The sequence below is a fragment of the Camellia sinensis genome, chromosome 12 (genome assembly GCF_055761805.1).
Source record: "Camellia sinensis isolate YWXY chromosome 12, ASM5576180v1, whole genome shotgun sequence".
Classification (NCBI taxonomy): domain Eukaryota; kingdom Viridiplantae; phylum Streptophyta; class Magnoliopsida; order Ericales; family Theaceae; genus Camellia; species Camellia sinensis.
The window spans coordinates 155,405,932-155,415,958 of NC_138972.1; the positions used below are offsets into that span (position 1 = coordinate 155,405,932).

The 10,027-nt window shown below is 37.8% G+C and overlaps 1 long non-coding RNA gene across 7 annotated transcripts in view; it reads right to left on the minus strand.

Annotated features, from left to right (window-relative positions):
- The window catches only part of LOC145804873 (uncharacterized), a 30,281-nt gene extending 22,297 nt beyond the window's left edge, over window positions 1-7,984 (minus strand). For all 7 annotated transcript variants that reach the window (XR_014347566.1, XR_014347564.1, XR_014347563.1 and 4 more), the window contains exon 1: window positions 7,660-7,984. This is a non-coding gene — a long non-coding RNA (uncharacterized LOC145804873). The remainder of the gene's footprint in view (window positions 1-7,659) is intronic.
- Between the last annotated feature and the right edge of the window lie 2,043 nt (window positions 7,985-10,027).

Consider the following 10,027-nt stretch of genomic DNA (forward strand, 5'->3'; position numbering starts at 1 on the left):
GAAACGATAAATTTAAAAGATAAGAAGCGAGTGTTTTTAAAGAGGCACTTTTGGAAAAGGAAAGACAATATTATATATGTCTATTTTGGACAGAAAATGTCACGTTATATATACATATTGATGTGGAGCATGCATAATCATAGCTAGCTATATGTTGCAATTGTTTAGGATCTTTAGAACCTCTACTAGATTATATGTTCATCCTACATGTTGACAAACTTTCAAGTACAAGGCTGGAGGATTGTTCGAGGCTTGAAGTGTTTATCATGTTCACCACAAGGCCTTTTAATTTGTTGGTTGAATACCATGTTTTGTACAGGGGTAAATTCCTTTCTTTAATTATTTCAAATGTAAGTCTTAGGGCAATGTATCTGTTTGTATGTAATTTGGCATCATTATTTATCCGAGAGAGAATGTATGAATGTATGAATGTTTAATTCTTTATTTCTTTCTTTATGCTTCCGTATGTATACTCTGTAAATGGATGTTAATAACAGATTTTGTAATGGATTAGGATAATAAAACTCGGGGTGTTATAGCTTGGTATCAAAGCGAGCCAGGTTTGAATACCTTGGGCTCGTGGAATGTGATTTTTACCACAATGGATTTGCTATGCTTGGTGAGGACGTTTGCATATAGTTAGGATAGATGTTAGGACTTATGTGTTACATCTACGTGAGCACGAGGTTAAGTTTCTAGGATAATACTTTTCGCCGGTGAACTTGCTTTGAGGTCTCATTGGAAACACGCTTCATCAATGTTGTTCTTATGAGAATTCCTTGAGAGTTCTAGGACAAATAGTTATCTTTGTGGGCTTGGCTCAATTATGTGGCTAAGAGTTTATTTACTTTCATGCTTTGTAGTTTGGGTGCTTAGTGTGTTTTGTGGTTTGTCGATGTCGAGTGAGTGTCTTTGGAAAGACTAGAGTGTTGTTTGTTATGGTCGGTTTCGTAGGGTTAGTTATAACAAGTTGCTAAGACTTGGGGTTTGGTGTGTTGAGGGTGGTTTTCACCAGGGCCATTTAGGCTAAGTATTTTTCCTCCTTCTCGAGAATGATTAAGGAAACAATTTGTAGAGTTGCCTTGGGATACTATTCCTTTGGCATGGTTTGAGGTAGAATTCATGAGTTTGTCATCTTTCACTCCAAAGTTGGTAGCAACAGAGGAGTGTTGTGGTGTTTGGTTGAGAAAGGAATTGTGTGGGTGTTTGAGGAGATGTAATGGAGTGTGTATGTGAGAATGAGAGGATGAGGGCTTATCAGTGATCCCTGTTGTTTGAGAACACTTGGGCCTGGTAAGAGGTAACTGGGAGTAGAGTCTTTTGTATTGGGCTTAAGCAAAAAGCCAGCTAGTATAGGCACACTAAAAAAGAATGGGGATATTTGTAGAAATTCAGTCAACGTCATTGTACCAGCCAAAAGGTGATGATCATAGCATTGGAATGATTCTTGTTGAACCGCATAATTGCCTACTCATTAATGACGGCGAGTGGTGGGATGATAATGATATCCATCTCGCTCATACTGATGAAGGTTGGGAAAACAATGCACCAGATAACACTTGGTACCTTAAGGAGATCGATCATCTAACTAAGAGTGAGCGTTACTTTAAGCCCTCACATCTAGACCAAGAAGAGCCTTCAGGTAAAGATAAAGAGGTAGAGAAAGGAAAGGAGAAGGAGAATGAGGAAGAAAAGGACTCGATATTAAACACTTAAAGAAGATCCAAGCTAATATCTTGACTTGGGGACTACTCATGGCTTCATGGGAACACCGTTAGGCTATGCTCACAGCTCTGAGCAAAGCAAAGTTGTTAATAGATTCCTTGCCAAAGCAAAGTTATTAATAGATTCCACGCCAGATTAGTTAGTATCATTGATCATGCCAACCAAGCCAGCCCCAACTATGACCTTCTCAAATAAAGAACTTCTTCCAAAAGGATTGGAGCACAACAAACCTTTGTATGGGTCTTTGGAATGCAGAAAGAAGTGGGTCACAATGGTTTTTACTAATATCGGGTCAGCTATAAATGTGTGCTCTTCACGTATTGCTTACGATAGGGCTAAAATCGACTGACTTTGTACCTACAAGCCAGTTGATCTAGGCATATGACAACACTAGCCGAGAGGTTATGGGTACCATCAAAGTGCCAATTATGGGTTGGCCACAGAGCATGAAGTTGAGTTCCATGTCATGGATGTCCCAGCAACATTCAATTTGTTGTTGGGTAGACCATAACTACATCAAATGAAAGCAGTTTCCTCCATAGTACATTAACTAGTAAAGTGTTCGTATGATAGAGGAATTGCTATGGTTTTTGGGACCTTGTCTATTCATCCTCCGCCAGAAGTCACAACACCAGTGATGGAGATTAATCATAGGAAAGTGGATATTTTTCTTTCTGGGTTTACTTTGGTAAAGGCCTAATTGGTGCAAACTATCATGGCTGAGGAAGAAGAGATGTATGTAAGTGCACAGTCCATCTACTTCATGAGCAAACTAAGGCATATTCCTGGAATGGGTTTGGGAATGAGTGGCATGAAGGGTGTTGTCGTGGCAAGTGAAGTCAGCCATAATCAGCATTTATTTGGGTTAGGGTATGAACCTACAAAGGAGGATTGAAAGGTGAAAGATGATGAAATGCGAGAGAGTTAGAACTAATAGAGCTGGCAAGCAGTATGAACTGAAGTATAAACCAATTCAAGGGACCTTGAATAGGCATTTTATCAGAAAGGGAGATAATTTTCCTTTCTATGGATTTTCTAAGCCATGGATTAATCATGAGACAAATGAGCATCTCCCCGAATTTGAGATTTTCTTTGATCACCAACTGTCTGAGAATGATAATGAGGAAGTAAACTTTTGTAGCAGTATGGACCAGAACAGAGCCAATTGTTTAGACAAAAACACAAAGGACAAAATGACAATAACACTAGCCGACTTTAAAGCCAGCACCAAGTTGTAGGGTTTGGAGAATGTCAGTATTTTTGTGATCGGGAATGAATCATCTATAGACTATAACGACCTTATCTTGGATGTAGCAAAGGCACCGCGTTTAACTGGGTAACTCGAGAACTATTATATCATGGAGTCTGAATCCGATAGTGAGTTTGAGTCTGATTCTACTGAGTCTGTGGAGTCGAAGTCAAATTTGAGTCAATCTGGTAGGTCGGAGTATGGTGATTCTGGGAGTGATGACCCGGACACCACTGTTATATCTCAGTCGTCCTTTTCTTTTTCTTTTGAGTCCACTATAACTGCTAAACTGGGCTTGACCAATGAGAATGATGTCGATTGTGCTTACTTTTTCATGCCTTTAATTTATTACGTTGACCAAGATTTTCAAAACTTTGATGACAATGAAGAGGAAGAAATTCCTTGGGATTTGAAATTTTTGATTAATTAGGAAGATGAGAGGCGTTCCAATTAATGTGGGTACTGAGAAGAATCCTCGCTCAGTCTATATTGGTTCTATGCTGTCCTGAGAGGAGCGCGAGCGATTAGTCACTTTGTTAAAAGAATTTAAAGATATTTTCGCATGGTCCTACGAAGACATGCCTAGAATTGATCTTGAGATCGTACAACACTCTTGACCTATCAAGCAGAAGCTCCATAGAATTTGGCCAAACTAGGCACTGGAAATTAAGGAAGAGGTGACCAAATAGATTAATGCAGAGTGTTTGATTGTGTTCGAATATCTGACGTGGTTGGCTAACATTGTGCCAGTTCCAAAGAAATAAGGCAAGATCAGAGTTTGTATCAACTTCAGGGACTTGAATAAGGCCAGCCCTAAGGATCACTTCCTGATGTCGTATATCAATGAGTTGGTGGAGTTCACTACAGACCATGATTTACTCTCATTCATAGATGGGTTTTTAGGATACAATCAGAGCTCCATGGCACCTGAGGACAGAGAAAAAACAACATTCACCACCCAATGGGGGACTTACTGTTACTGAGTCATGCCGTTCGGATTGAAAAATGCTAAGACTACTTATCAAAGAGCAGCAACCACCATATTGCCTGACATGATCCACAAAGAGGTTGAAGTATCTGTGGATGACATGATTGTCATGTCTAAAGAATGAGAAGGTCACTATACCGCATTAAGGAGGTTCTTCAAAAGGATCCACAAGTATAGGTTAAGGCTAAATCCACAGAAATGTACCTTCAAGGTAACTGCAAGAAAGATCCTGAGGTTTCTAATCACAGAATGCAGAATCGAAGTTGATTCATCCAAGATCAAAGCCATCTTAGAAATGCTGCCACCAATGACTAAAAAAGAGGTGTGGGGCTTTCTAGGGAAAATGCAATTCATAAAAAGGTTTATGTAACGACCCCAAAATGTGTATCAGAAATTATCTTTATTTAATTATGGGTTAATGCACTTTAATTTAATTATATCTATTTGAATTGAGGAATTATCTGTTGAGTTACAACCTTGAAACTAAAATTGCCAACCTTTATGGGTTCATAAGTCAAAATTGAGTACATAGATATGCTAATGGGAATTTTTAGAGCCATTTGGGAAAGTTAATTGGAAATTTATTTTGTCTTATTCGTTAAGGTGTGTTTAGGTGGTTAACTTTGCACTGCGAATTGAAGGCCTTAGAGGCTTCAGAAACCAGAACGGAGTACATAGTTATGATCAACATGATTTTTAGAGTCATTTAGGAAGTTTAATTGAAATTTGATTTCATACGATTTGTAAGGGTGCGTTTGGCTCTCCCTAATTGTGATAAGCTTATATATATATATATATATATATGATATGAGTTGAACTTATCACTTGAAGTCCAAAAATATCTGAGGGAGAGAACCGTGAGAGAGAGAGACAGCAAGGAAAGAGAAAGCTCCTCTAAGAGAGAGAGCTCAACATTCATGGGATTTGAACACAAATTGAAGAGATTTAAGAGAAATGAGGAAGATAAACCATGAAAGCTTGGGAAAATGAAGGTGAGTTAAGGGAAAAGCAAGGATTGAACTAAGGTATGGAAATCTATCTTGAATCCTTATGATTAATTCATCAATTTCATGAAATCATAATGATATTAGAAGATTTGAAACCCATTTGGGTTAGGGTTTTATGTATGTATTTAATTGAGCTAAATTTAAGAAATTAGAACTTGGGTCCTTTTGATTTTGTTTCTGATTGGGGCTTAATCTTGTGAATAACATATAAAATGAACTCCAGATTGTCCATAGAACAAGATTATGCAAGGATCAAGTGTGTTTGTGGGTTGTGTTTTGGGAACTTTCAAGATTATGAAAGATAAAACATTGATCTTGAACTTAAAGGAAAGATTGATTTGTTTGAGATGAAATTACACTTGAATAATGTTAGTTGGGTTGAAACAGGGGTGCCCCGTACCTACGAGAAACAGGGCCGCACATGCGGGAATTGAGTCGCATGTGTGGGAAACCCCGTTGCACGTGCGACTTTGGGCAAAATCTGCTGTTCGAAATTCTTGTTTGCTCTAACACTTGTTTTTCCATTTCCTAAGCTTGGTTCTAACTCTAATCACCCAAAAACATGTAAAATTATGCCCGGGAAATTTCCGGGGTCGGGAAAAACCGATCCCCGTTGGGGGACGGGGGCGGGGACGATGATAGGTCTCCCGTCGGGGATTGGGGCCGAGGACGGGATAATTTTTACCATTGGGGATCGGGGACGGGGAGGGTGATCCCAGGCCCCGCCCCACCCCACCCCACCCCGCCCTGTTGCCATTCCTACCCGTAAGACTTTGTTAAGGCTAAGTTTTTGTTTTTTTGACTAGTTAATTTTCTTAAATGACTGCAATATTTAAATGTTTGTTTTCCTAGTTTGTTTTTCTTAGTTTATTTAATTCAATATTACTTGTTTTTTTTATTCATTTGGACCACATAAATTGATATTTAGACAACAAACATAAAATTTACAATAAAATAGGTCATACAATACAAAACCAAGCTTACAAATTGGATTGAATTCGGATAAAGATTCTACAATCTAATTAGATCCAATTACCAATATCGAAAGATCCTACCTATAAGGGATTTTTTACACAATTCGGATCGATTGTGTGTAAATGGACCGTAAAATCGTAGGGTCATAAGATCCAGATCGAGATTTTGAGAACCTTAGATAATTATTAGAGGTGGCAAAGTTAACTCGAAACTGTGAACCTGCCCAATTATGCCCATTAAAACCTATCCAAATTCATAAATGGTTTGGACATAGGACACATTTAAACCCATTTAAATAGGTACCATCTCATTCACCGCACCACCACCACCTCCTCCACCACCATGCCATCACAACCACATCACCGCCTTTACTACCGCAACCACTCCACCATCACCAATACCCTTACCACCGTTGTCACTCCGCTGCCCACTACCGGTGCCATCACCCCACCACCACTACCACAATCTCTGCCACTGTAGCCACTCCACCACCACCACTACTACGACCAACACACTCACCATTGTCAACGTCGCCGCTCCAACACCCACTAACAGTGCCACCACTCAACCTCCACCGCTACCGCTACCGCCACCGCCACGATTCCACTACCACGGCCACTACAGCCACACGCTACTATCACCATTGTCATCACTAAGGATGGTCATTTTGATCCACTCCACATGGGACCTGACCCTACCCAATGTGAATGGGGAGCGGATTTTACCCAATCCATTGAAAGTCGGGATAGAGGTGAGTGCTGTTTTTGCATCAAACTTATGAAAAAAATGAATTGTTCACATGTATATTCCATTCAACTATTTATGCCCCCAAAACACTGTTTTTTGTTTATAAATTTATGTCTACACATTTAACTTTTGTTCAAAAAAATATATTTGAACGACATAAATAGTGTGTATTGAGGTTTTTTGCGGTGTACCAAAAGAATTACCCCTATTATTAACGAGAGACCAACTATTGTGGGGTAAATGTAATGCAATTGTAAAACATAAGAGAGGACAATGTAATTATCTAATACCAATGGGGCCAGATGTATTTTTACCAACTATCAAGAAGGTTTGCGTAATTTACCCTAAATTAAATTTCAAACTACAAATGAGGCTTTTGCAGCTAGGTACCTCTTAAACAGTGGAGGCTAAACATATATGGCATGGGACTAACAGTCCCATGAGACTACTAATCCCCCCAAGGGTGGAATTATCATTCATACAAGAAGTTGGCATTGTTAGTCCAATCCTATGTGATTGAAGGTAAAAGGAAAAGGCTGTTTTGCCTTGAATTTTACAAAAATAACCAAGTCACCTTACAGAGGATTTTTACGTAATTTCAAAGATCTAATCCCAATTAATTAATACAACTACATTAGTACACAAACAAACCCATTTTTATTTTACATCTTCAACTTCCACATTAGTAATCATATCACTCAATCAATCGGCATGGCTAAAAAAGTAGCAAGAAAAAGAATACAAATTCGACATATGCATTTTCAGCTACATATAATATTCCATAGGCAGGAAAAAAATTTAAAATTGAATCTCTGTACACAAAATTGCATATTAAAAAAACATATATACATTTCTTTACACTTTAATAATGTTTACTGAATCACTGCATATAGCCTCCATTACATGGAATTATATAAATATTTATGTACTGTACCGATAGAGAGAAAGAAAGAAAGAAAGAAAGGCACCAGTTCTTCGCCCATCAACTCCTGAAGCCTCGCTTTGAGCTTCGGGCCGTGGCGCCCACCACTGAGCGAATTGATGAACACCACCAGGGCCAAGTCGGGGGGCTGAGCGGCCTCTCCGGCGGAGGCGTAGTGGTGGTTCCCCGGCGGCGACGTCCTTGGATTGAATCGCGTCGCGCATGGCTAGCCTCAGGTACTGGGGAATCGTAATCTTCTGCCTCAGTTCCTCCTTCAGAATCCGAGACCCGCCCAGCGTGCACCCCCTCATCGAGTCGATCAGGGACGACCAAGCCAGTGTGGTCCGATTCGTATCGGACACTGGCGTAGCCATAGCTCCGTATCCATAAATAATTATTTTTTATTTTTTATTTCTTAACTAAATTAATTTTTAATTTTTAAAAAAAAATTCTAAAAATCAAATGATATATATTCTAAGAATCTTTTAATAAGTAATTTCTTACGTTGGTAATTTATTTAATTATTTATTAATTTTATGACATTTTAACCATCTGAAATCTGTTTGATAACTATTTCATTTTCAGTTTTCAATTTATATTTACAAATTTTTTTTAAAATGTCATAAAAACTTATTTGATAATTTTTTTAGTTTATAAATGGTTATCTTAGTTTATAAATTTGAGAAAAAAAAAGTAAATTTGAAAAATGTGTTTACGTTGGTTTTTAAACTTCTTTTCAATTAAATTTTTTTTTCAAATAATTTTTTTTCTAATTAATTTTTTTTTCAATGAATATTTTTTCCAACTAATACTAACCGGCGAGGCAATTGGTAATGCTACTTTAAACCTTAGAGAGTGGATTGTAATTTCTAAAATATGAGGGGTGTCAACGTAATTTACCCAGTGAGGGTAAAATTGGTATTTAAAAAAAATTAAATTACTGAGAAAAATCTATAATAAAACTTTAAACTCAGGAAGGGAGATGTAATTTTCAAAAGATAAGAGAAAAAACTGTAATAAACATAAACTTCAGGAAATGTCAGTATAATTTATTCAAAAATAAAAATAAAAATAAAAAAGGATATTCAAACAGTTTCATGTTTTTTGTTTGGAGTATGCCCCCTGGGTGGCAGTAATTACAGGAGCGCCTCGGCTGCTTTTAATTTGAAAAAAAAAAATTAAAAAAGCCTATGCATTCGCTGACCATAAAAAGCCTATGACCATAAAAAGCCTATGCATTAATTTAGGACTGGTTTTTGCATCTTTCGAAAAAGTTAAAAAAATATTAAAAGAGTTAAAAAATTATCAATATTTATCAAAAAAAAATATTAAAAAATTAATTTTACAAAAAAAAAAAAGCACAACTCATTTTTCACGTGAGTTGTACTTTAGCCGACTTTGGTTGCACAAAGGGAACAGTCGGGTGCAAAAACAAGACGATGATGTTCCGCCCGTGGGGGCCCATTATGAATCCCTTTTTGATAATCCGAACCGTTCAATGTATAGAACTCGTCGAGTACTATATGTTTGTAAAAAATCACGTTGATCAAATATTGCTAACTAGATGATCAAATTAGTTTTGTATAAAAAAATAGATGGTGTTATAGTTAACGGTTGACAAAAAACTAATCCGATTAGATAGTTATCGATATCCGATCAATGTGATTTTTTATCAGTATATAGTACTCGACGAGTTCTACATATTGAACGGTTCCGATTAGCAAAACAGGACCCATGGTGGGCCCCACGGGCAGAACAACACCGTCCAATTTAAAGCCCGAAAAGGTGGCAAGCATCTCCTATACACTACTCTGCACAATGCTACCACCGTACTACCTACTCGCCAAAAAGTTTCTCCTATACATTAATTTATACAATTTTTTAATACACATTTTTTCATAAAAATTTAAAAAGTTATCCCAAACAACCATCTTTTTTTCCTCAACTTTTTAGTCCAAAAATTTAAAAAGTGTACTTATTTAGGATATCTCAAACAACCCCTTAATAAATAGAGTATGCTAACGCCAGATTTGTTTATCGTATATATGGAACAGATATTATATAGCGATCCCGGGTTTACCCTTGTTGTACAGTGATCCGGACAAGTGTCCGTGGATGTTGGTAGTTGTTTATTATCTTGTTCATATCCTTTTACTTCGTATTTGAGTTATAGGATGTGTTGGGCAAGCTTGTTACAGGTTGGTTGAGTTTAGAAACCAAAACTAGTTGCCCAGATTTTGGCCTGTCCGCTCGAGCGGGGGTTTGTGCGCTCGAGCGGGGAATACACCCATCCAGTATTTTTTTTCTTGTGCAGTGTTGTACGCTCGAGCGTGGGATTAGCCGCTCGAGCGGGGTGTTTTGTGTGAGTTCCGCTCGAGCGGGGAGTTGGAAGCTCGAGCGGAGACCTGACTCTG